This window comes from Mustelus asterias, chromosome 6 (assembly GCF_964213995.1).
Source record: "Mustelus asterias chromosome 6, sMusAst1.hap1.1, whole genome shotgun sequence".
In the NCBI taxonomy this organism is placed as follows: domain Eukaryota; kingdom Metazoa; phylum Chordata; class Chondrichthyes; order Carcharhiniformes; family Triakidae; genus Mustelus; species Mustelus asterias.
The window spans coordinates 51,356,763-51,383,059 of record NC_135806.1 but is presented as its reverse complement, the minus strand read 5'-3'; the positions used below and the strand labels follow the sequence as shown (position 1 = coordinate 51,383,059).

Sequence of the window (26,297 nt, the reverse complement as noted above, 5' to 3'; positions counted from 1 at the left end):
AAACACTACAAATGCTTGAAGGCAAGTCAGTTGTATCCACAAGGCTGTGTGCTCAGGTGGAACTTTCAACTTTGGCAGGAGTGCAAAGTGAGCAACATCAGATCAGCCACTTGCTATGCATCCGTTCTGATCTTCTCACTATTGAGGTCTCCTAATTAAGATGATAGTTTCAACCGCTGTATGTGATGTAACTGGGGAAGAAATAAGAAAAATGGAACTCAGGAAACAGAAATGCAGCGGGAAGGGAATTTAATTTTTAAATATACTTCTTCATTGACTAAGACCAGAGTAACCATCCAATTGTCAGAACTGGAATGCAAAGCGTAAATAAATATTTGTTCTGGTTCAAGTTATTTTTCAGCAGTTTTACTGCAGTGTGGCACATTTTCAATGATATACAGTAATTCTGTCATAACAACTCAAATCACATGCATATTTGCCCTACAAGAAACTTAACAACATATGTCACAGCAGTTGATATAATGACAGCATGAAATTGAGAAAAAGAATAGAACATTTATGGTATTGGAAGAAACAAAATAAAAGATGAAAGCAAAACAGCTCCAAAATTCACAAAGTAGCAAGCTTTAACAATTTTTGGCAATGTAAGGCTACCCAATGATGAACTGGATAAGTACGTCAGCTGATTAGTTTCCAAGTGTACAGGCCACACTAGTTTCAAGTTCTATCCTTTGTCTATGTAGAATTAGGCAAAAGCAACCACAGCAATGATGGAGACTTTATAATCGGCTTCGACATGCTCAAAACCCAAAGTAGGAAGAAAATCAGTCAGAATTTTGCCCCTTATGCTCTTGAATAACTTTTTCTAAACAGGCTTAAGCTTGAACTTCAGATGATGGCAGTATTGGGCTCAGTTATAATGCTTTTTTTCAACAAATAATCTAGTACCGATCACTGTATAGGTTCAGACAAAAAGCACTTGAGAAAATTCTGAAGGATTGCTGAACCTATGCACATTTGTACCCCATCAAGCATCACTAACCTCAGAGGAGTGGAGGAAAAAGGGAACAAAGCTGAAAAAGAAAATAGGTGATTCATGAAGACCAGAGGATTTAATTTACATTGTTAAGAATGGATTGAAAACTTACAAATATAATTTGCATGCCAGTTCTGATATGTATATTTTTCATACCACAGAATGAGTAATTAAAGGTTAAAAGTTAGATACATACATTCATTTTAAATACAAACCACACTGAAGAGCAAATAAGTTCCTGTGGCATCACAATGAGCTGCTTTGCCTCTCAGTGTCATTGCCATAAATTATACAAATTGTTTTTCAGGGATAATGTGGTATGAATATATTTACATAGCTTTGTTAATGTATTTGCAGTCGATGTTCAGCATCCAACAAGCGCACAAAGCACCCCAGGTCAAGTTAAAGCAGACAAAAAAAAGACTGAAAAAAGTATTTGAGTGTATTAAGTTTTTGATTTGAATTCCTTGTTACTAATGAAAGAGTCTGTTATGGTTTCTGTGAAATGGTTCCAGGCTAAAATGAATACATTTTTATCCTAGCTAATTAATGAGGATTATTTCCAGGATGTTGAGACCAACACAGCTCAAGTGACTTCCTGCACTAGCACACATTAAACGTCCTGATATCCACAGGGAAAACAACCTCCTCAAAGAGCATCACCCGCTAACGAAGCGTCTCAAAACAGGGCCTTAAAAACAAATGCCACGCACTTGTCTGAAATCCCGTGCCCCTACTGGAACACATTCCACACCCTAGAAACTGGCGACAGCCCCACCTCTCAACAATGCCCTTCCTGGTTGACTGCAAACATCACCAATCTCAATTGACCCAAGACGTCAAACTTCAACAGAAAATCTTAACAAATTTCAACTGCTTGAGGATGGGCTAGAGAAGATGTTACTGCTTGCTCCACAAGTGGAACAGCTCAAATTGAGACTGTGGCCATCTAAGTCAGACCATCGCCTATACACTAAACTTCTGCCTGGGGAGACCCACTCCTGGTGTCATCATGACAACCTTTCACACTGCATTAGCTGAATTGAATGGATAGCATCAAACTATTTCCCAAGCCATATGAATAAAATATCCTAGTCAACAAGAGTGCAATTAATACGCTTCTGAATTTTAGTTTCTATGAAACCAAAGGGAATTTTAACGTGCTAATGTCAATTGACTGCCAAGCATTCAGATATACTGCCCTGTAATATCACTGATGACATGTCAATCATCACAGATACTTCAGTCTCACTGTAACTTTTAATGCAGTGGTTACAAAAAGCCTTAAGTATTTTATTCCAACATGTTATCACAGAGTTGTAAATCAACTAGCACAGATTAAAAATTAGACCAGTCTGTGATGAGGATTTCAACTGACACCTCTTGGGCCACAAGCCTCTGGGCATCTTCTGCAGTCGAGCAAGGAAATCCACATTCAGCCTTCAATCAGCAGAGAACTGTGGTGAACAGTGATAATTTGGCTGTAGAGTTGTGGTGCACCACAAAGACTGAGCAACTATTTCTAGGTATTAGATTTTGTTGAAAGCCAACTCTTAAGAAACATCTTTTTCTGATATTTGTATTGTGAAGAATAGTAAAGCATGTAAATACCTGAACATTTTTTTTACATGTTCCATGTGAAATGAGTAGTAACCTGTTAGTTTATACAGTTATCCTTGATCTGACAGACAATTCATAGAGTCATAGAGGTTTACAGCATGGAAACAGGCCCTTCGGCCCAAGTTGTCCATGCCGCCCCTTTTTTTAAATCCCTAAGCTAGTCCCAATTGCCTGCGTTTGGCCCATGTTCCTTTGTACCCATCTTATCCATGTAACTGTCTAAACGCTTTTTAAAAGACAAAATTGTACCCGCCTCTACTACTACCTATGACAGCTTGTTCCAGGCACTTACCACCCTCTGTGAAAAAATTGCTCCTCTGGATCCTTTTGTATCTCTCCCCTTAAACTTATGCCCTCTAGTTTTAGACTCCTCTACCTTTGGGAAAAGATATTGATATCTAGCTGATCTATGCCCCTCATTATTTTATAGACCTCTATAAGATCATCCCTAAGCCTCCTACGCTCCAGAGAAAAAAGTCCCAGTCTACTCAAACCATCAAGTCCCGATAGTATCCTAGTAAATCTTTTCTGTACTCTTTCTAGTTTAATAATAACCTTTCTATAATAGGGTGACCAAAACTGTACACAGTTCTGTTCACAATTCAATCCCACCCACTGATTAGAAGGAGAATTGCATGGTGGCACACGATACATTTCAGTAACCTAGCTTAAGCGCTCGCTGTCTTAAGCCTGAGCATTCTGAACATTTGCTTAGACACTGGACAGATTAAGACATGTTGAGAATAGATCCATTCATGAGAGTGATTGGTGACATTAAAAGTGAAGAGAATCTGCAGTGCAAAATACTAAAATATGATAATGTCTCAACACCAACCTCTGAAGAGCACCAACTACAGTAGAAGTTTTTCTATGTCCCGGGCCAGTTAAGGCTCTCTAAATAGGTGCTCATCTTCACTCAATTATGGGCATTGGTGTATTGTACTCCCACACCCACTAGTAACCACTGCAGGTTTCTCCTTTTACATGTAATAATTATTTTATATTTGCATTAAAAAAATTAAAAATATACTAAAGTAAGTACGATGACATAAGGCTATGAATGCAATCCAAATTCATTCATATTCACTAAGTTGCTGGAATTCATGGATGAAACATAGATAACTAACTTATTGCAGTAGCACATTCAGATGTCCAAAGAAAAAAGTAGCAATGAAACTGTAAGATTGTCATTAAAAAAAAACCAACCGATCCACTATGTCCTTTTGGGAACAGAAACTTATCTAATCTGGCTAATAGGTGACTCCAGTCCCACACCAACATGATTAACTTTTAGCTGCCATCCAAAGTGACCGAGCAAACCATTGTGTTGCATCAAAATGCGAGTTGCAGCAATTCAAGAAGGCAGTCCATTTTCTCAGGTAACCTAGGAATTTGCAACAAACACTGAACTTCCAAGTCATGCCTACATTCCAAAACCATTTTTCAAAAAAAAGGTAGACAATGCAGAAACAAAAGATTACACAAATAGCTTAGATCGAGGATCGATTTAATTGGCCAAGCGAGCAGCCATTTCAGATGCAGCAGCAGGGTGGTTCAGCCAATTTTAATGAATGGCACTCATTAGCATGCCGCTTGCCAACAAAAGGGCTTGCGAGCTGGCGAAAAGCAATTACCCAGCTGCTAAAATGGCCAATTCAGAAGCTGCTGCTGGGACCTATGGGAACAATCTCTGACACAAGTCAAGTTTTCAGGGAGGTGAATCGCAACTGCCGGAGGCCCAATGTTTTCTTGTGCAGCCCACAGGAGCGTACTTGCTCATCCTGGTCCACAGGAAACCAAAAGAAAAAAATGCTAAAAGCTCCTCTAATCTGGCAAATTCCAGTGTTGAATCCTGTTTCTGGCAAATTTCACCTGGCAGGGAAACACTCGTTATTCTCTCCATCTCCCCTCCACCTTGCCCTCACCACTATTCAGACCCTGGGTTAAAATGGCAGAATAGGCTCTGATTACATAATCAGAACCATATCTGCTACTTAAAGAGGACCCACCTCCTTGCCACCTGCAATTTAAAATTCCTGTCATCGTTGAATTTGCCCCGACTCAATTTTTAGTGGATTTCTCCAGGTGGGATTGTACATTTGTAACTTTTCTCTTCACAAAATACAGCATACTATTTAAAATCAAGCAAAGCGATATGTCTGTCAAGTACAAAAAGTGTTCAAAAAAAAATGATGGCCTGAATTTTATGCTCCCCTGACAGTTTCTGTTTAAGTTTATTTATTAGTGTCACAAGTAGGCTTACATTAACACTGCAATGAAGTTTCTGTGAAAATCCCCTAGTCGCCATGCTTCAGTGCCTGTTTGGGTACACTGAGGGAGAATTTAGCGTGGCCAATGCACCTAACCAGCACGTCTTTCAGACTGTGGGAGGAAACCAGAGCACCCAGAGGAAACCCACGCAGATTTGGGGAGAATTTGCAGACAATGACCCAAGCCAGGAATTGAACCCAGGTCCCTGGTGCGGTGAGGCAGCAGTGCCACCTGAGGCATGGGAGCGTGAAATTGCATGGACATGATTTCCCCCCCAACACTTAACTTGGAAGCAATTTTACGGTGCAGTGGACAGGGCCACAAGGGGGAAACAAACACTTGCTCCAATTAACGTCCCACTTAATAGCCACTTTAAGGGTCTTTTTAGGCTGGCAGGTGGATAACAGATCGGGATGGAGGTTAGGGGGAAATGGAAAGGGCGGGGGGGTGGTGGTTGGAGGTGGGCTTTCTGATGATGGGCGCTCTTCCATGAAGACCCAGACACCTCCAGATCTCCTGTGCCCCTTGGCCCATCTCTTAGGACGTCAACTGCCCCTTTCGCAACCCCCCCTAGGTGACCCCTACAATTTCCCTAGCCGCCATGTCCTGACACTCAATCCCAGCCATATTGTTGCAGTGCCTGTCTGTAACACTGCCAAACAATTGGTGGATGGAAGACCCACCTGCTGCCAATCAATGTTCATTGGAGCATAAAATGGCAGCAGGCAAGTTGGATTTAGCAGAGTATGGGGAGCCCATGCCATCTGAAAAATTCAGACCACTCAATTTAATTTTGTATAGAGTTCCAGGTCCAAGCTTAAACTTTGAACATTTCTCCATTATTAATGCTTAGCTAAATACTGGAACTTTTCACTTAAAAACATCTGCAAATGATAAAAATTCATTTAGCTTGCTTTTTGAATTAACAACTTAATGTGTAGATGTGTGTTCTAATTATGATTTAAGAACGGGGCGGCACGGTAGCACAGTGGTTAACACTGCTGCTTCACAGCTCCAGGATCCCGGGTTCGATTCCCGGCTTGGGACACTGTCTGTGTGGAGTTTGCACATTCTCCTCGTGTCTGCGTGGGTTTCCTCCAGGTGCTCCGGTTTCCTCCCACAGTCCAAAGATGTGCGGGTTAGGTTGATTGGCCAGGTTAAAAATTGCCCCTTAGAGTCCTGAGATGCGTAGGTTAGAGGGATTAGCGGGTAAATATGTGGGGGTAGGGCCTGGGTGGGATTGTGGTCGGTGCAGACTCGATGGGCCGAATGGCCTCTTTCTGCACTGTAGGGTTTCTATGATTCTATGAACTAGCTTATCCAATAAGTAGATGCTACCATACACAACAGAGAGATATGTGATTCAATCCCAAATGGTGGAGCATTGGAGCACTCCTGGGGACTAAAATCAGCCTCAACATTCCTGTGTTAAGGTGCAAAATAAAAGTTAAGAGAAGTCATACTCCTGACTTTTTATAGTCAATATCAGAGATACCTTCAGGCCATGTTAGTAGCCTAGGGCAGAAAACCTCAGTGTTTCTGTATTTCTACATCACCAAGCTGGTGGGTGGGAAAAAATGGACCCAATAACTTTGGAACGAGAGAGCTATGAGGATAACCATAGTTACTGATGCTGTCATCTGTACTTATTTGACAAATAATGAAGAAAAAGTAAGAAACACCACAGCTAACTGAAACAATGGACAGAATTTTACCACGGAAATTTAAGACACCAACATTGAGACCAATTATAGGCTCTGAGCCTGTAATTTCCAGCAGTATGACTGGACGGGCAATATTTCCAGAAGTAGACTCTAATTGGCTGCCTCCACACTTACCATCCTATTAAGGACAACAGGCAGGGTCTCAATGCTGCAGGCTCCATCAGAGGACTGACAGTTCCTCTGGAGCCTCAGCAATCCAACTGGGAAAGGTGACTGCTCCTGAGGCAGATCAGAAAACTTGAAGATGCCTCAACATGGAAGTGTCCTCAAACGGATAACATTAATTTATTCAATTTGAGAAGGATATCGCAGTCGGCCCAATTTGGAAGCGAAACCCCTTCTTTGGATTTTTGCATCTTTGGAGCCACAGGGCTGCATTTCATGTCCACAGCCTTGGGGCGTTGAGTCTCTGGCTTCCAACACAGGGAGGCTGCCTCTATTGAGTTGAAGGGCACTGCATGGGACAGGGAGACCACTGCACCAAGCAAATAAATTGGCTACTCACATCCATACAGTAAGCAGTTGACATGAGTTCCTGTCTACCTTGGTGGCAGAAACGTGTCAGAGAGCTGTGCCAATGTAGCTCTCTGCTATTTTTCTGCCACATACCCCCACCTCTAAGCCAAGAAGCTGTGAAAATTCAGCCCAATGAGTCAAATGGCATACTTCCATTCCTCCCTTCTGATCAGGGAAAATTGGGTTAACAGAGAAAAGTATCTCTGCATGCAACTCCATTACTCAGGCAAACAAACTAAATTATCCTAGCATTCTTTCACATCCAAAAGGACCGTCACACTTCTGAATAAAAGCTTTTCTATCACTGGTGAGCCATTGTTACTGCATAAGTATTCTAATTTCCATTTACAAATACGAGACATTAATCAATGTTTCTTCCAGAGCAACCAGGTACATAGTTGGCTGATCTTTACACCATCTAATGTGAAATAATAAACCTCAATGCTATTAAATTCCAAAATACAATAATGACTATTTCGATTACAATTGCTATTCTTGCTTCAATGTCACCGTGAGCAGCGTTATTTAACTTTTTGCTGTTAGTATAACAATTTATTTGGGGTTAAGTAGTTGACTATTGATAAGAACAATAAGACTAACAGAACAGAAGCAGGCTTGATGGGTCGAATGGCTTCATCTGAATGAACCTGCCCAACAACTAAATATTATCGTGAGTCTGTCAGCATCTCCATGAGAGTCACTTTGGGATGCTGGGTACACATCTTAGCTCCTAGTTAGAAAGAAGTGGCCTTGGAGAAGGTTGCAGATGTGGATACAGAGTGGGAATGAGAAATTCCAGGATGCGTGACCTTCAGGGGGGACGAGCAAAATGGAAAAGTTGGGGAGGAGGCTGTTTGATGGGTTGCCCTGATGATAAAGGATGGGATCAACCTAGTTGAAAGGCAAGTTCTGGGCAGAATATAAATCAGAAAATTAAAAATGCATGCATCAAGGTTAATACAGTAATCATAGAGAGACTGTAACTTTCACATGGATTGAGCAAACCATACTTGCAATAATCGTATGGTGAAAGAGTTCATGGAATGCATACAACACAGTTTTGAGGAACTATCTCGGGAGCAAGTTATTTTAGATCTCGTAATGGGAAATGAAAAAGGGTTCATTAAGGGCTTTGTAGAAAACTAGTTTCCAGGGAAGAGTGATCACAATATAACAGAATGTTATATTGAGGTTGAGAGTGATGTATTTACATTTGAATCTAGGGGCTTAAACCTGAAGTTAATTTTATTAGTCACAAGTAAGGCTTACATTAACACTGCATTGAAATTCCCCTCGTCGCCACAATCCGGCGCCTCTTTGGGTCAATGCACCTAATCAGCACGTCTTTCAAACTGTGGGAGGAAACCAGTGCACCTGGAGGAAGCCCACACAGACACGGGGAGAATGTGCAAACTCCACACAGACAGTGACCCAAGCCGGGAATCGAACACGGGTCCCTGGCGCTGTGAGGCCGCAGTGCTAACCATTGTGCTGCCCGCCGAACAAAGTAAACATGATGAGGGGTGAGTTAGCTAAAGTTGCTTAGAAAACTACATTTAATGCGATAATCAGTAAACAATAGCAAATATTGAAGAATCAATTTATAATTTGCAACATACATACATTTCCAGAAAGGATATTAAGTGGTCCAATGTGGTTTGTTGTTAAAGCTGGTATAAGATAAAAGGAAAAGGCTTATAATGCTGGCAAAAGCAGTAGTAAAGCATCGGATTGAGAAGATTTTCGATTTCAATGTTATAATCCCAGTTGATGTTACAACCGGGCAAGTCAGTTCCCAGGATGGAACCTGGCTTGCTCGATCCTAACTTTTACTTTTTGTTTTGAAATGTGGAGGGCTGCTACTGAACAGAGTCACAGGAGTCAGCCGATGAACTTTTAACAAAGAAACAAACATTTATTAAACAAGAAGTGAAGAACTACATTACACTACTCCTTCACTCCAACTTTTCCTTTCTGATATATACAGATTCTTAAAGATAACATGAGTCACAAAGTCTATCTTATATTCCAATGTTCATAGTAAGCATGGTCCATATAAACCAATAGACAACCTGTGGTTGGACACACCACACTTTGAAACCAGGTGAAAGATGACAACCAAAACAAATGCAATGGATCTCTCATCAACTCCACTGCCCCCCTTACCCTATACCCCCAAACCCCACTAACCCAGATGCTTGTCACACGCTGTGAACCAACTGGTCTCACTGAACTCTGCTTTTCTCCCGAGGGTTTCTGATCTCAATTCTCCAAGAATTCACCTTGGAATCTTCTCCCAAACAATGCTTTCATTTGGAAGTCGTCAACAAAGATCCACCTCCAAGGTTTCAACTTTTCCTTCTGATGGTCCTCCCCATGGATCTCTATGTGCATTCAGGCTTCACCTTTTACTCACCCTCTCAGGTGTACAGCTGTGTCAAGCAGGACACCAAGGCTCCAAAGACCCTAATAAGGAGTTACCAACCTTTGCCTGTCATCTCAGATCTTACAGCTTCTTGCAAGCACATTTCATTCCAAGTCTGCTCACTGCAGCTCTGTCTTTTAACTTGGAGCCTTTTTCCTTGCTCCTCACTCTTAACTTTGCTTCACAGGACCTTTTTCAAATTCCTGTTCTTTTCCTTTGACTCAAAGATCTTCTTTGGACCTTTCACCTGTTCCACTCTCTGGTTTTTGGGACTGTTCTTTTTCATTCTTTGAAACCTGCTCACTGCAGCTCTCTCTCCTGTCCAGTATCTCATGGCACCTGCTTCCAACTGAACTAAAATTGCTGTTCTGTTTCTCCCTGTCTCTCTGTGGGACTGCTATTGCTAGGCAACAACCCAATGTTTTGCCTTAACTTCCTAAACTAACCTCCCCCTTGATAATGAAGTTCTCCACTTCAAGGATCATAAAAGCTCATTAAAATGCAGATGTGCAGGCATCATTCTAAACTGAAACCAAAACTAAGGTTTCCCATTTCTGAACACACCCATACTTGGATAATTACTTGAGCACATATAAAAAGACACATTTTTTGTTACCGTGCCACTTTAAGGGGCTGTCAATTTGTTAATTAGTGAATTTCAGTGGTATAATCAGATGGTATAAAGAGACAATCCTGGGCCTGGCCAAGGAGACCATTAGCAGATCCAGACAATGGACATTTGAGGGATTGTTTGATCCGACTACTTGCTTCTTTTCATGGTAATGCCTAGGCCCGGATTTCAAAGGAGAGGGAGCTTGCAGTATCCGCCAATACACCAGAGGGCTTCCGCAACTGGTTTGATACCACAGGGGTTGAAGTACATCATTAGCCCCCAAAATTACATTTTAATTTAATTTTTATAAGTTAAAGTTTTAGTTCAGGTACAGTCAAGTTATGGTACCCCTTTCCAAGGGGTTGTTCATTAGTTCTTGGGCAGGACTTTCTGGCTGCACTCGCCCTAAAACCAGAAAATCCCGCTCAAGGTCAAGGACCTTTCCATGCCCCCCCGCCCCACTACAATTCTTGGGATGGGCGGGACAGGAAAAGTCCCCTGCCCCATTTGTTTCATATATTTTTGAGACACATATTGACTCTGGTCAGTGTTGTAATGTTTCACTTTGTGAACAAATCGAAAACTGAATTAAGATTGACCTTTCGGTGTCTCCTTTGTCAATTAGCCATACTTCAGACAAGTCTAGACAGCAAGTAATTAAACTACTGGACTATTAGTGCTATCAACATCAGGAAAAAATAAGATTGACATTTCTGATCAAAATAAAATTGAAAATCCATTCAACCAACGGTAGTTGTGTTCATTTTTACAAAAATACATCATAACACAATAAATTTATAAATTAAAATAACCAACAACAATCTGTATCAATTTGAACCATACTGAATCCAGGAACAAGAGATAGGTTTTCACTACTGAGCAGCAATCACTGGCGGAACATGGGCTGTGCATAGAATAGCGAAGTTGCCAACTTTGTGGTAGAGTAACTGCTAAGAATCAGCATTAGATAAATGATAAAATCAATAATGATGATCTCTTTGATCTTTCTATCAGCATAAATTTAGATAGCTGAAATAAATATCTCCAGGCTGGCATTAACCTTATGCTTAAGCTTTCACTGTGGTTTCCATTTATTGTATTGCTAACTGCAAGTTTTCGGAGCTGTGCTTAGAATGAAGAACTTGCTAAACTGTGACACATACACCTTAGAAGATAAAGTATGTAATTTCCGCTTTCATAAACAATAAACTAGACAAAGTCATATTGCTCAGCATCCATTTGTCACAGGCTTATTTATGCTGACATTTCCTCAAGCCGTTTTCCTTTCTTAATAAAAATCTGTTTATGAAATACAGCATTGACAGATGATTGCTCAAATAACTTGCTGCAAAATCACTGCAAATGACATTCTGAAAACAGCTGCTGGAAGGTCTATCCTTCTAGTACCCAAAGGATGGCTAAAATTGGGGAAAACAGCTGTATGCTGAAGAAGAAAGAACTACTAATAGAGAAGTTTAGGTAGCAAATGAGATGACAAGCAAATGAAGTTTGAGGGAAATTAGCAAAAATGTTTATTTATTAAGGTTGTAAAAAAAATTGTAAAATACAGTAGCTAAGTATGACTTTGTGTTTATGAATATTTCAGAGCTATTTATTTGTCAGTGGATTCTTAAGACTAATTACAAGACTACAATCAGGTATCAGGTACCTAGAGGCACTGTATGCTTTGGGATTTGGCTGCATGCTAAATCCAATTTAATTATAGACTAGAATATTGCTGGTACACATGAAGCTAATTTATCTGTTCATTGCAGGAAACATCCTCAGCCATCTGCGTCACATACAGGTTGCTTAAGTAAGTTCCATGATGTAAGGTGCTCTGAGAATATAGTCAATACCATGTCAATTCCTTTTAACATTAGACTTCGTGATAACTTAAAAGTGTTAATTATTTACTTAAAAGTATTGTATTCAATTTTGCAAAATTGTTTTGCTGATCAGACCCAAAGAGAATTATTTTAACTCCCAGAACAGTTGGTTTGGTGTTTACAGGCCAGGAGCAGCCATGCCCCGAAGCAATCTGTATCCCTCACTACAACTGGACTTCCTGCGATTACTGACCTGCTCATATCTATGCGTGATTTCCTGCCAAACCACGTTTACCTATTATCCACACACGGCCCCCACGCCCCAAAATACCTGTACAAAAGAGCAAGAAACCTGCCTGCTCTTCAGCCGTGGTCTCTTGTAGAAAATTCCCCGCCCAACAGGAAGCCAAGCCTGTCATTCAGACTAGTATTAGAGCAGGAAACCTGTTTGAAATGAACACGCTGTGCAATTAAAATGCCACAAAATGCGAGGAAGCTCAGGCTTCCAAATCACTGGTCATTGTTACTAGGATGTGCTTTTTTTAAAAGACGATAACATTTGTAGTTTTTCTTTTTGTGGCTTGACCTAAATAAAACCCTAGAAAGACGACTGCCCAGAAGGCCAAAATATACAGCTTGCATTCCACCAAGAGGGATGGAAAGACTCCATCTCCTACTGGCTTTACACTATCCTGAAACTTTGCAAATGTTTCTAACATGAAACATCAAAATGCAATTGCCTGTTCTAAAACAATGACTACAGCAGACATGGACTGATAGAAATTCTGTGCAAATACAGCCAGCAGAGTAATTTAAGGCTCTTTACCAAACAGGACAGAGACCAAGACTATGCTGTACTGAAATAGACAGTTGAAGCCAATTACCTGTGCATGTGTTCTCTCTCAGAAGTATTGTGCTCGGATTTGCAAAGTAACCATCCTGAGAAGAGTAATCTACTGCAAACCAAGATCTTTTGGGGATAAAACATGGAAACCTGCTCCTTAGTCAGGAAGACAACTGAACAAAGCCACCACACTGTGGAATCACTGCATTGAGACCAGCCAAAGAATAGCTAACCATATACTCCTTTATCTTCCTCAAACTGCAAAAAAAAATCCTTAAGCCTAACCTCTTATTCACCCATCTGTAGTATTATGTGGGGGCACAGACAAATGTGTGTGACATTATGGATGGTTGTTGCAATTTAACTAGTTTGTTATGGTCAGACCTGGACAGAAAGAATGGGGAAGTAATTTCACCCCTCTTCATGTTGTTATAACACCATTCAAATCAGGGCCATTGATTGTGATGGCTAAATAAGTAGAATAATATTTTTATTTCACCAAGATTGTTAATGTTTTTTTGGACAAATTCCATGATTATCCACATCTGTGCAGATACTGTAAATCAGAGTCTTAACCACCATTAGCAGTTTATTTAACAACATAGTTAATTTTATCGTTGCCTTCTTTTAATAGCCAGAACACAGAAGACGACAGTAAGGATATTCCAGATCCATTTTGTGATGCCTCGTATGTTATAGATGTAATCGTTAGGCTGTGCTGTTGATGGGAGCTGACCCGACTGGAATCTGAACTTGTCCTTAATCATAGAATCTACAGTGCAGAAGTATTTTCAATAGGAATCAGCACACAACAACCACATTTCCAGTTTTGTGGCTAAACTGTCTTCCAAAATAAAGCGTCTTAAACAAGCACAAAAGATCAAACAAATTCGACTTGTGACAAATGTTGTTTGAGTTTAAAAATTCAGCAATCTTATTTCACGGGTTCTGCGGATTTTAAGTGAACTATGCAGAAGAAAACAATGGAAACCCTACCCCTGTGGTTTTCAACCGGTGTGCCGTGAGAAGTGTGCAACTGTGCCGGCACTCCCGCGCACATGCCACACGACAAGCCCCAACTGTCAGTGGAGGACCCCTTTCAACCGGGGTCACAGTCACGCCGGTTATTTTTCCCCGTTCAGAGCACCTTCACAGACACCTCTCTCCACTTATTTCTCTGCAAACGAGCATTTGAAAGTCAAAAGGGAGTGACCGGCTGCCGTTTGTGTTGTGAAGCTGCAGGACCTTGTTCAGCTGTGGAGCCTGAAGTGCCCGGCGAGGCGGCCAAATCCACCACGGAACAAATACCCAGCAAAAAGCTGTGGCTGCTCCCCGGCTTCTTGGACGTCACTGTCTGTTATTTTACTATGGGAGTTTACAGGAGGCAATGTAAATACTTGGAGCCTAAGACACGGAGAGGACTTTCCTGAATGAAATGCCAATGCAGTCTATTCTTGGATGATCAGCGTTGAGGGGGATTGATCAGGTGGATTTGCAGCAGCAATGAGACTGACCAATCCCTGGAGCTGGCTCTGACCCTGCCACACCCCCACCTCCCAGCCAGCTCACCAGGAAACAGACTGGTTGCAATTAAAACTATATAATCAAATGAAATAATACATATGATTATATGATATAGGGCACACTGTTGACTTATGGCAGCTTTAGTTCACACTGTTGACTTGTGACAGCTTTAGTTACTCTAATTGAAGAGCTCCTGAGAAGTGGAACCCCTTACCATGCACTGAAAACCAGTTTAAGCATGTAGGATAGGTTCATACTCTCTGCTTCCTCTCCATTAACCGATCCTCTATTCATGATAATATGTCATTCGCCTCCTCCCCAACTCCATACACCTTTATCTTGTGTGGCACCTTACTTGAATGCCTTTTGGAAATCAAATAATACTATATCTACTGGTTCCTCCTCATCTAGCCTACTAGATACAGCCTCAAAAAAAATCACTCAAATAAACGTGTCAAACTTAATTTCCCTTGCCTGACCATATCACGATGTTGCAAGTGCATGTTTAAACTTTCTTGGCAAATAGCATTTCCACGAAGACGGATGTCATGCTAACAGGCTTGTGGTTCTCCATTTTCTCTATCCCTTCTTTTGTGATAATTTGGAGTGCTAACCTCTCCAATAAGGCTGTAACCATAATAAATGTAAGTAACTGTGATGTTTATGAACAATTGAATCAACTGAAAAACAGTGAGTGTGCTATGGAATTGTTTGTCTCATTGAAGTGTGCCGTGTTACTGAAATGGTTGGGAACCACTGCCCTATGCCACAGTGTCAACATGTACAGATCACTTTCCTTTAATTAAAACAATCCTTACACAATATCTTTGTCATTACTGGAACAGCAAATGGACAGTAGCTGTGTTCAATGGTCCCTTTAAACTAAACAGCTATGTACCCGCCCAGCAACTCAGAAGTTGCACACAACTTGGCCCCTTTAAATTGCTGCATGTGCACCATCATGCAAAATAAAATTAACTAGACCTATGCATTTAAGCAAATTGCACATGCAATCTCAAAAAAATTACAGGGTATGTTGCCCGTATCCCAGAAAGTTTTATTTCAGTGCCTCTGATTTGGAAACAGAGCAACGGACATCTGTTGAGAAGTCGTAGAGCTTTGGCTAAAAATAAGGGTGGGAATATTTGGGGGCCAAATACTTCAGGAGAACATGAATGCAGATTTTGTTCCAAAATAAATTCTTTAGTTGTAACTCTTTTATCATACCCCTGCAGTCTTCTTAACAAAAGGAAGTTTCATCAACATATTTAACATTTTTAAGGCTTACCGTGGGTCTATTCAAGGTTGCAAGGCAGGAAACCAGATATAATTTTAGAATGTACTTCAGTACAAAATATTATTTCAGTAGAACATGATTTGATTAAAATGAAGAAACTGGCAATCATTCATGCATGACCCTCACAGCAGAAAGACACTTTGCACTATTTGCCTGTCATTTCCACTACATGTACTGTAAGCAGCTTAGCACTAAATCAATTTTTAAAAAACTGAAGTTAAATACATTACTATTATAATGGGATAAAAGGCAATGAATGCTGTGCAGCTCCATTAGGATTCTTTGTTAAGGAAAAAAGGCCAATTATCTGCAGCTGTCAACCATAAAGACCTAGAACCATTTAAGCTAACATTAGCCTCCACCTAACTAAAACAGGGGCAATTTCATTTTTCTTAATAACGTAATTTCCTTCCCCTATAAAAGCATGTTAAATACGATAAAATAATACCTGCTGCATTCTGTCAGAAAAATGTTGATAAGTGCAGATTAGGCTGCAAAAGTTTCAAAACAGTTGACCTCCTGTTGGGTGGGGAATGCTCCAGAAAAGAGCACAGCCCCAGAGCAGGTAGGTTTCCTGCGCTTTGGGGTGGGGGTTGCAGAGGTGGGTGGATACTGGCTACAGCATGGTCTGGCAGGTAACCACAAATTTGGGCAAAGATGGGATATCTGAGCAGGTCAGCCACCACAGGACATCTGATTGTATGGAAGGATGCAGGTTGACTAATGATAAACCTTGAGGGGGAGATGGTGCTTTGTTGGCAAGATTACCTGACTGGTAATCCAGAGACCCAGGCTAATGCTCTGGGGACACGGTTTCAAATTCCGTCATGGAAAGCTGCTGGAATTTAAATTCAAACAATAAAATCTGGAATTGAAAGTTAGTTTCAGTAACCGTGACTATGAAAATCATCAAATGTCATAAAAAGCACGAGTATGGTTCACTAATGTCCTTTAGGAAAGGAAATCTGTCATCCTTACTTGGTCTGACCTAAATGTAATGTGGTTCACTTTTAACTGCCTGTTAAAATGGCCTAGCAATTTACTGAGTTCAACAGCAATTAGGGATGGCCAACAATGCTGGCCTTGCCCGTCATATCCACATTCAATGAAAAGAATATATAAACAAAATATACAATTTGATCTGGGATCACATCTACTGTATAGGAGCGAGTTTCTCATCCCAATCAGAGGTAAATAAAAGTGTGGGTTTGGGTTACTACTTAATTTGTTTTAAAGAAATCCTAACCACCAGCTACGCAGTGCTGAGATTGTTGCATAATGAAGTAGCCAAGACATTCAACAAGAACATATCCAACAACGACTGTCAAAGCAAAATGCTTATCATGACAAACAAAACCTCTTACAACAGTGCTTCTCAAGATTTTCCAACTGTGATCCCCATTTTAATGTTTTTAAATTGTCGAGACCCCAGATTGAGAGCAGAGGGCGGCGGAAGGTGGGTGAAAGATGAGTTGTGAGAATGATGCGGGGGAACAAGTTGCAGGGTGGGGGGTGGTCAGGATTGATCACCAGCAACCAAGAAAAAATTTCTTTGCTTCTCTGTGAGATCAAAGCACCTCATTTATTCAGTAACTTAAAGTGGATAGTGTGATGCTATAACAATCTCCAAAAACATGCTCTTTCTTCTTGCAACTACAAGAACAATAATACCAACTCCCCAGACATACTGATCAATCAAGCCAGTGATATTCACTAGAAAAATAACGAGGGTCAACTGGGATATTGGAAAATTTTAATAGGACAACAAACAGGATTTTTAGAAATCATATAGATTAATTGGAATTGATTTCTTCAAAAAGGTATTTTGGTAAATAAAGCACAAACAATTATAAAAAATAAACATATTAAATGTACAGTACATCAAATGTTATCTAACAAAGCTTCAACATACAAGATGCATACCTTCTCTACTAAATACAGCTATCCCTCATTTAGCACTCCTAATGTGTTCCTAAAAAAGTCATGCTATATAAAAATGTGCTAAACAAAAATCATTTTCCCAAAAGAAAACATGCAACAAAGGTGGGTTAGGTTCTTGCCCTGTAACTTCTACATTAAAATTCTCTTGTCTGTCTTGAACGTCACTAGCCTAAAAATTCTCTTACTAACTTAAGAATTCTTACTAATTTACTAACATTCAACTTACTAATTTTTTGGGGTCTATTCAAGTTAACTCCTGCTTGCTGCTTCCCGACTCCAGTTCGCCACATCTCCCAGCTAGATACCTCTTCCTTGCCACTTTCTTCCTTCAATCCTCCCAGAAATCACTTCGCTCCCTCTGCCCAACTCTCTGTTTCTACTTTCTTCTCACCTTGCTGCTTCCATCTCCTAAACCTCTCCACAGGCAAGGGGTAGCAAGATGAAAAAGATCAAGCCAACGGAACGAGAGAATCAGCGACTGGGGTCCTGTTAATGCCAGAAGGAATTGAGTTTTAATCTTAAGGCTACATGTCTACACAGTGCATGTGGGGTTTCCTGTCGAGTTAAAAGGGGAATACCTCTTTGGTAGTTTAGTGCATTAGTTACTTACAAACTAATGTTTAGTCGATGTTGATTTTAGTTTATTTGTTATAGTAGATTTCTTAAAAAATGAATTCTTGGCATGTGATCCCTTAAGTTGATCACTGGAAAATTCATATCATTTTCAATCTCTACAAGGATCATAACAGAATGCAGACATATTCTGTTTTTAATCTGCCAAGCAGAAACTAAACGGAGAGTCGAATGGCTCCACTTTCTTTTCCGTTGCAGTCAATCTGCAATTTTAAAGCCACTAGTTTCAGCAGCAAATGGTGCACTTGCTGGACTTCAGCGAGATCCTCATGAATAATTGCAACTTGGGAGCCCAGGCCATACATGAGCTCTGATGGACTCAAGTGTTGCACCCAGCAAAGCAGGCAAGCATCTCTAAAGTGTAGTACAGTTGGATGCAAATGTGTATGGCTTTCCACATAAGTAAAATCTCAATTTGCACTGCTTAGACAAGGTTAAGTGCTTCCTCACAAAAGAAAGGATACTTGGAGAGACAACCAGCCCTATCAGGGAATTTTTCTCATCTCCTTGCAAGCAGCCAACAAGACATTGACCAAAACATGGAAGCAAATCACTTGCTATAATCACTAGCAGGGCTACTTAATGAAAGGAGATCACAGAAAAAAAGGAGCCAACATTTCAGTAAGTGAGGAATTTGTAAGTACACCAAATAAAATTCACAGCAGAAATCAGCAAAGCAATGTTCTGTACTCACGTTCTGACCTCTGCTCTTCACCTCTATGTTCTGGCACAGGAATTGGCAGAAACCTGGAGGAAAAATAGGAAAGACAGATGAGACAAAGGGAAGAGTAGAGTACCCCAACAGCTAGCACATTTCACATCAACTGACTGAGTAGAAACAAAAGAACCAAAGTAGAATGGGCTGCTCCTAGTCAGCTACCACATTGCACAGTGTCTTATCCAACCTGAGCCATCAGGAAAGTGGAAGGGTGAATCATTGCTAAGCTACTAACTTCTGGATTGAACTGTCTCTCCTTACTGCCTAAAAGGCTTATTTTTAATGAGCAATTAAAAAAAATAGATGCATCCATATATAAAATTAGTCTTAGAGAACAGATAAAAAAGTAACGTTGAGAAGAACTTGATTGTTAGAATTTCTTCTCAGCGATTAAACCACTAATTTTTGATAGTAACCATGGCTGGGATTCTCTGGGCCGTCCCTCCAAGTGAGGACAGAGATTTTGGCGCTCAGACAAATCTCCATTCGCTGCAGCAGAACCAGAGAATCCCACCGGCGTGAAATGTCAGAGAATTCCCCCCCCCCCCACACTTATTTACCAGTGCCCGAACTTACAACCCTCATGCGCCTTGTCATATCATCTCTGATGAGCTGTTTCTGAACTCCACCCTCAACTATCTTGTTCCCGCCAAATCCAAGACAGCCTCACTGTAACACTCCCTAAATTACAACCTCAATTTGAGGGCCACACACTCAAGCAATTTTTTAAAAATTCTTTGACAACATGTAGGTGTTGCTTTAGGCCAGCTTTTCTTTGCCCATCCATGACTGCACTTGAAAAGGTGGTGGTGAGCCAGCTTCCTGAAACACTACTGTCCATGTGGTGTAGGTACACCCACAGTGCTATTGGGCAGAGAGTTCTAGCATTTTGATCAAGCAACAATGGAGGAATGACGATATAATTCAAAGTCAGGATTGTGTAGAGCTTGGAGAGGAATTTGCAGATGGTGGTGTTCCTCTCCTCTCTATGGCTACACACAGGATTAGGCACTCAACATTCAGATTTGAAGCTCTGTTGTTTCACTTGACCAGCAATCTGGCAGGGTGAGTGGCAGAGTGAGATTTTCGTCTTCTATTGGGCAATTATTTTTTCCAGTTTCTCTCTGTGACCTCTCGTTGATGTAAACTGTGCAATTATTCAGCATCAAAGTCTTGTCCCAGTTCTTGAGAAAATAAGAGTGCGTTTCCCTTAGAACAGCACAACCAGAGAATATAGCCTGTGCTTGATGGAGGCAGGGGGCGGTGGGGGTGGAATTCAAAACTAATCTGTTATATTTCAATGAGTGAGAGTTCAATCTATGGATTAGGCTCCTGAGGGAAATAGTACAAGCAGTTTGTGCAACCAGTTCATGATGATGATTTATTTCCGAAAATAAAATTTTGGGATACAGTAGTAGATGAGTAATTTGAGTCATAACATGCTTAAGTGTAGCATGCTCAAAAGAGGTAGAGGATTTTGGACTTATAGTTCCTAAAGCTTGCCAGCACTGGTGTTTTCCTTCTGTCATGTCAAGTCTGTTGAGCACTAATTAATAGAGGTTGATTACTATCATTAGTCAACAACACCAATGCTGTGTATCATGTGATTATCAGGATGACAGAAAGCAAACTGGATGGACCTCAGTCTTTTTTTTAATCTCGCAAGTTTCTAGCTTCCTAAAAGGAATTGCAGCAAAGGTGGCGTGTCCTTCTCAACCTTTCCACTGCCATCCAGCTGGGTCTGGCTGCTCTCACTCGGTTCCATTCTTACCTAATTTTAGCCAAAGATTCACTTGCAATAGCTTCTCTTCTGACTCCCGCACAGTTTAGTGTCCCCCAAACATATATCCTTGGACCTCTTATTTCTCATCTGCATGCTGCCAGTAAAGCTAGTTTTCAAATAAATGCTGATGATACCCAGCTTGTGACAGCCTTTTTTTCACTCAGAAGCAGTAATAGTAAGGAAAATATGTAATTACACGATAATATTTGGTGAATCAGTAATTGTTTTTTAAAAAAAATGTTTGTAAAGGACTTTTCAGAGTTTGCACCATTTGGAAAGGGAGCAATTATAATTTTTAGATAGAAGAAATATTGGTCCATGAGACCTGATGATTCATGACCTGGAAGTAGAACCAGGAAGAAGGAAGTTGAAATACAAAACCCTGTTTATACAGAAGCCATTGCCTGCATAGAACCAGCTCGAGGAAAAAGACTGAAATTCCTCTTGGAAGAACTGTGTGCCTGAAACTGGGACCACACAGACTGGGTGGGCTGCCCAGAAAAATCAGTAAGATAGTCTCTGTTGTATCGGCTATTGTTCATAGTAACTGTGATTCACCTGTTCATTTATGTTGATTCTGACTCGCATTCAAGTAATAGTTACACAAAGTGATATCTTGTCTGGTAATTTCTTCAGTTGCAATTTAGTAAAATTGGTTATTTTGATTTATAGATCCCCACAAGCTCTACTTCAATACCACCTCTCTCGACTCTTCCACTGTTGCTAAATTATGACAACGCCTTTGCGACATCCAATGCTGAAAGCACAGAAATCCCTTTCAATTAAACATTGGAAAGACTGAAGTTATGGTTCTCGAGCAACACTCCAAATTTTGTTTTCAAGTTACTGACTGCATCTCTCTCTCCCTGCCTACAACACAAGATTAAAGCAGTCTGTTGGCAATTTGAGTGTCACATTTGATCCCAAGATGAGCTTCCAACGTAGGCCCTAATCTCTGGATTCCCTTGCCACACTTCTCTGCCTCACTCTTCGCCTTTAAAACGCTCCTCAAAACCTCTTCTTTGACCAAGCTTTTGGTCATCTGACCTAATATATCCTTTTGTGGCTCAGTATCATATTTGTTTAGCAATGTTCTTGTGAAGAACCTTCTACTATTTTATGTAGAAGGGAATGTAACATAAGTTATTGTTGTATGGGTACAGGTGTTTGTTAAAGTGCAATATTGTATGCCTTTTCTTAAAATTAAAGCCATGAGATTCGAGCTGGTGTAACAGTTTGAATAGTGGTTGTGATTTCTTTCAGATAAAGTGATGTAAACAGTCGCGTCCCCAGAAATTAGTGCTGGGATCAGCGTTCTCAAAATAGATGTTTCATGCGATGATCTGAACTTGAGACAGGACACACAATTTAGGCTTTGGAGACAACACCAAAATAGGGAGCTTTGTTAAATGTAAGTGACTTCAGGAAGGCACATCCAAGTTATTAGAGTTGGTGGATAGTGTCACATGAAGTTTAATGGAGTGACATTAAACATCTTGCAAGAAAGAGTAAGGAGCGTGCATGAACAAATAGTGTCTTAAAGGTAGAAAGCGAGGTGGAAAAGATAAGAGGATACTGCAAAAATTAGAGTTTAGACAAATGAAGGCATGGCTACTATTGATGGAGTGATTAAAATCAGCAGTGCTCAAGAATTAAAAGAGTGCAGATATTTCAGACGGTTCTTGCAGTGAAATGATATTACAGAAATGGGGAGGGCTGAGACGATGGGGGCATTTGGAAACAAGGATGAAAATTTTAAAATCAATAGGACTTGCTTCGAGTTAAGACATGGTCAGTCGCGTTTTGGATAACCTCAAGTTCACCGAGGATAGAATGTGGGAGACCAACCAGGAGTGGGTTGGAATAGTCAAGACTAGAGGTAACAAAGGCTTCAATAGATAAGTTGAGATAGGGGTGAAATGGATGTTGCTACTGGGGCAGTCTTAGTGATAACTTGACTATGGAAACTCATCTTGGGATCATATGCAGCACCCATGTTGCCAACAGACTGCTTTAATCGCATATTGTAGGCAGGGAGCGAGGGATGAAGTCAGTAACCTGAAAACCACATTTAGAATGTGGCCTGAAAACAATGGCTTTAGTCTCCCCAATATTTAATTGAAAGAAATTTCCATTGAGAAATAGAGGAACTGACATTTCAGGGCTCAAATACAAGAATCTTTAAAAGTTAGAGGACACGTTGATAAGTTTATTTTATTAGAAAAGCATGGGGGTGTAGGGGAGGGGGAAAGATGGTACTCAAATAAAAAATTGGCAGTTGATAATTGAAAATACTGAGGCACCTCAGCCATAACATTGATGCCAGAGCCTGCCTGGTGTAATTTTCAGCAGGCCTCTAATTAGGTGAGCAGCATGCTTGCATGAAACAGGTGGGAAACTGCTCAAATACCAAATTGGCGTTGTACAACTTTGATTGCAATTTTCAGAATCAAATGCATAGTGTGCACCTCTATTTATGCTTGGTCCAGTTGTATAAGGTATTGAGCAGCTTAATCTGCAGTCAACAAAAAAAAAGCACTAAGCAAACTCCAGCAACTTAAGATTCCATCAAGATCTGACCTCCCAGCTGGGTCAGTATGGGAGTCAGGCAATTTCCTGCCCTCCAAGAACCAGTGAACAGCAGTAGGTTGACCAATACAGTATCCACAGCATTTAAAAAAGGCCCAACACTCAAAATTATTCCATAAGCAGGTGGGTGGAAAGGGTGGGCAGATCAGTAGTTTTCTTCTTTGTTGACATTGGGCATCGCTTGAAAATAACCTTTATGCAGGCCTAGGTAAATAACAAACCCAACTTGCATTTTTATAGCTATTTGGAAGTTAGGAAGCTACCCAAAGCTGTTTTACAGGAATGTAAAACAAAAATTAACTCCAAGCCCAAAAAAATTAATAGGAAGAATGACTAGCAGCCTGGTCAAAAAAGTAGCTTGTAATTAGTGTCTTAAGAAACAAAAGAATGGTGGAAAGATGGAGAGGTTTATGGAAGGATTTCCAGAGCTTAGATTCTGTTTGACTGAAGGAGTTGTTGCTATTAATTATATAAAAGGAGTGATGATTGCATAAGATGGAGTTGGATGTAGATGGATGTAGAAATCTCAGATAATTTTGGGGCTGAATGAGATTACAGGGATGACAAGATGTGAGACAATGAAGAACTTTGAACGTGATGGTCAAACTTTTAAATTGGAAGCACTGAGATCCTGGGGGCCAATGTTGGTCAGCTATTGCAAGGGGTGGGGCAGAGGAATGGTGGATGAGGTATAAGGTGTAGAATAAATGAGCTCAAAGTTGTAACAGTGATACATAGCTTCCTTCCAGATCAATTGCTCATGATATTTTCTGTTGGCTGCCTAGAGGCATATAATAGTCCACTAATGGCCACTCAAATAAACAACCCATGAATGTTCCCAAGGGAGTCTTTCTCCCCTTTCTACAGCGTCTGGTATATTATGCATCTCTTCAAATGATGTAGGTTTGATTGAGAACTGCATAAAATTGTCCCTCTATTGTCCCACATAATGATTTTCTAAATTGCAGGATGCCATGTGTATCCTTCATGAGTGTTTATTTATCCAAGGACCCATAATTCTCAATGGATTCCTTCTATTTTGTCAAAGATAGGTTTATTATTTAAATGAAGCACATCATACCCATTATAAATTTCACAAACTCAACATTTGACAATGAGCTTCCATCAGATTTTACTTCCATCTTCTTATGCCAAGTTCAAATGATAGCTTCTCACCACTGATGCCTGAGTGAAAATGGTCACTACAAGTTTGGCAGTGATCCTCTCTCTAAACTACCACGGTATACACTGAACTAACTACAAGTAAAAACTGGGTGCATAGATAGGGGAAGAAATCTTTTATTGTGCTTTTAAAAATAGCTTAAGCCAATTCTATCTAATTTCTAAGATAAGGCTGAAATGACTGGAAACCACTTTTAAAACAGTTCACTTATGCAGACATTTTCAAAGAGACATGCAGCTAGCTAAGACCCTTAAATCCTACCTCTTCACTCTTGCCTTAGTGACTCAAGTTAGATTCTAGAAAGCACCAACTGAAATGCTGCAAACTAACTCATGGTATCACATTATTTTAAATATTGTGGTACTCATCAAATCCTCAATCATTTTAACTAGGTGCTGCTTTGAAGTTATGCATTCAATCATGGATTCAAGCCTCAAAAATACAAATCTCAGGAATCTTAACATGCATCGCAGGACTGTTAATTTATTAAGTAGGTTTTAAAACCTTTGCATTTGACATTTTCATTATATATGGAAGATTCCTAATGTTAAAAATAATTTTGTTGTGAATATAGAGTGCCAGAAACATTTTTTAACCCCTAAAAGTGATATGTTTTATGAGTTTCAAGCAGAATAAAAGCACCGAGAATTGTTTACTGTATTACTATGGCATTGCCAACTCAAACCTGTAAGCGATCTATGCTCCTCATATTGATATACTAAGCATAGTTGCTATGGGAGATCCAATGTTCTACCACTGCTGGAGTCAGTTGCTATGCAACACAAAGAATGTACTACAGAACTAAATATTACTGATGGGTCCTTGTGTTTCAATTTTCCTCATAAATATTACAGGGTAGAGATCCCAATCAATGTGTTGGTTTTTCCCATGCAATTCACCTGAAATTGATGCAACTCATGCAAAAGATTACTGAATTTAAGTGCAAATAACATTCACACAAGTCAAGTTTCTGCAGTCTTTTACACTGGTTTAAAAAGTCATACCAGAAACCAGCTTGACCTACACATCTGGCCACACCCTCATGATGTCATCAAATATTGGGAATGACCACTAATGGCACTTGCAGACTTTTGAGGAGGCTCTAAAATTAAGCTGTTTTGGGATGCAAGGACATTTTAAAAGCTTTTGAATTTTTCTTTATTTGTATGTCAAGAAACAGATTACTGTTTTGCAATGTATCTAGCAAATGATTCTGTATATATTTAAAAAGACATTCATTCTCAGTCATTTAAAATTGGGTTAATCATAACTGTAGAGCTACCAATAATTAATTTATTTTTGCAATAAACCCGATTTCAGCTGTGTTAATCAAACTGCATAAGTTACTGTTGTATATTTTATATCTTAGGGTTATGCAGAGTTGACAAGACCAACTTGTGTGTGTAGGAACTTTGTTTACAACAGTTTGTTTTTAAATGTCTGCTCCATGCTTCCTCATGCTTTCAGCAACTTTTTCAGATCATTTACTATTTCTTTGATTTCACATCCAGGCTTAACTAATCAAGCACAGTGAGCACGAATAGGAAACAGACTCGTCTTCGAACACAGAACAATTGGACACCATAGTTCTAGAGTCATAGAGATATACAGCACAGGCTCATCGGCCCAACTCATCCATTCCAATCAGATTTCCTCAACTGAACTAGTCCCATTTGCCTGTGTTTGGTCCATATCCCTCTAAACCTTTCCCATCTATGTACCTGTCCAAATGTATGTTAAATGTTGTAATTATACCCACCTCCACCACCTCCTCTGGTAGCTCATTCCCT

The 26,297-nt window shown here is 40.1% G+C and overlaps 1 protein-coding gene across 5 annotated transcripts in view; it reads right to left on the bottom strand.

Annotated features, from left to right (window-relative positions):
* Positions 1-26,297, bottom strand: part of rfx3 (regulatory factor X, 3 (influences HLA class II expression)) — a 348,433-nt gene that overhangs the window by 222,760 nt on the left and 99,376 nt on the right. For 3 of the 5 annotated variants that reach the window (XM_078214297.1, XM_078214301.1, XM_078214300.1), the window contains exon 2: positions 18,929-18,981. The gene's annotated coding sequence lies outside the window, so the exon portion shown is untranslated. Of the gene's footprint in view, positions 1-1,003; positions 1,035-18,928; positions 18,982-26,297 lie in introns of all 5 variants that reach the window. The other 2 variants (XM_078214298.1, XM_078214299.1) reach the window with 1 other exon arrangement.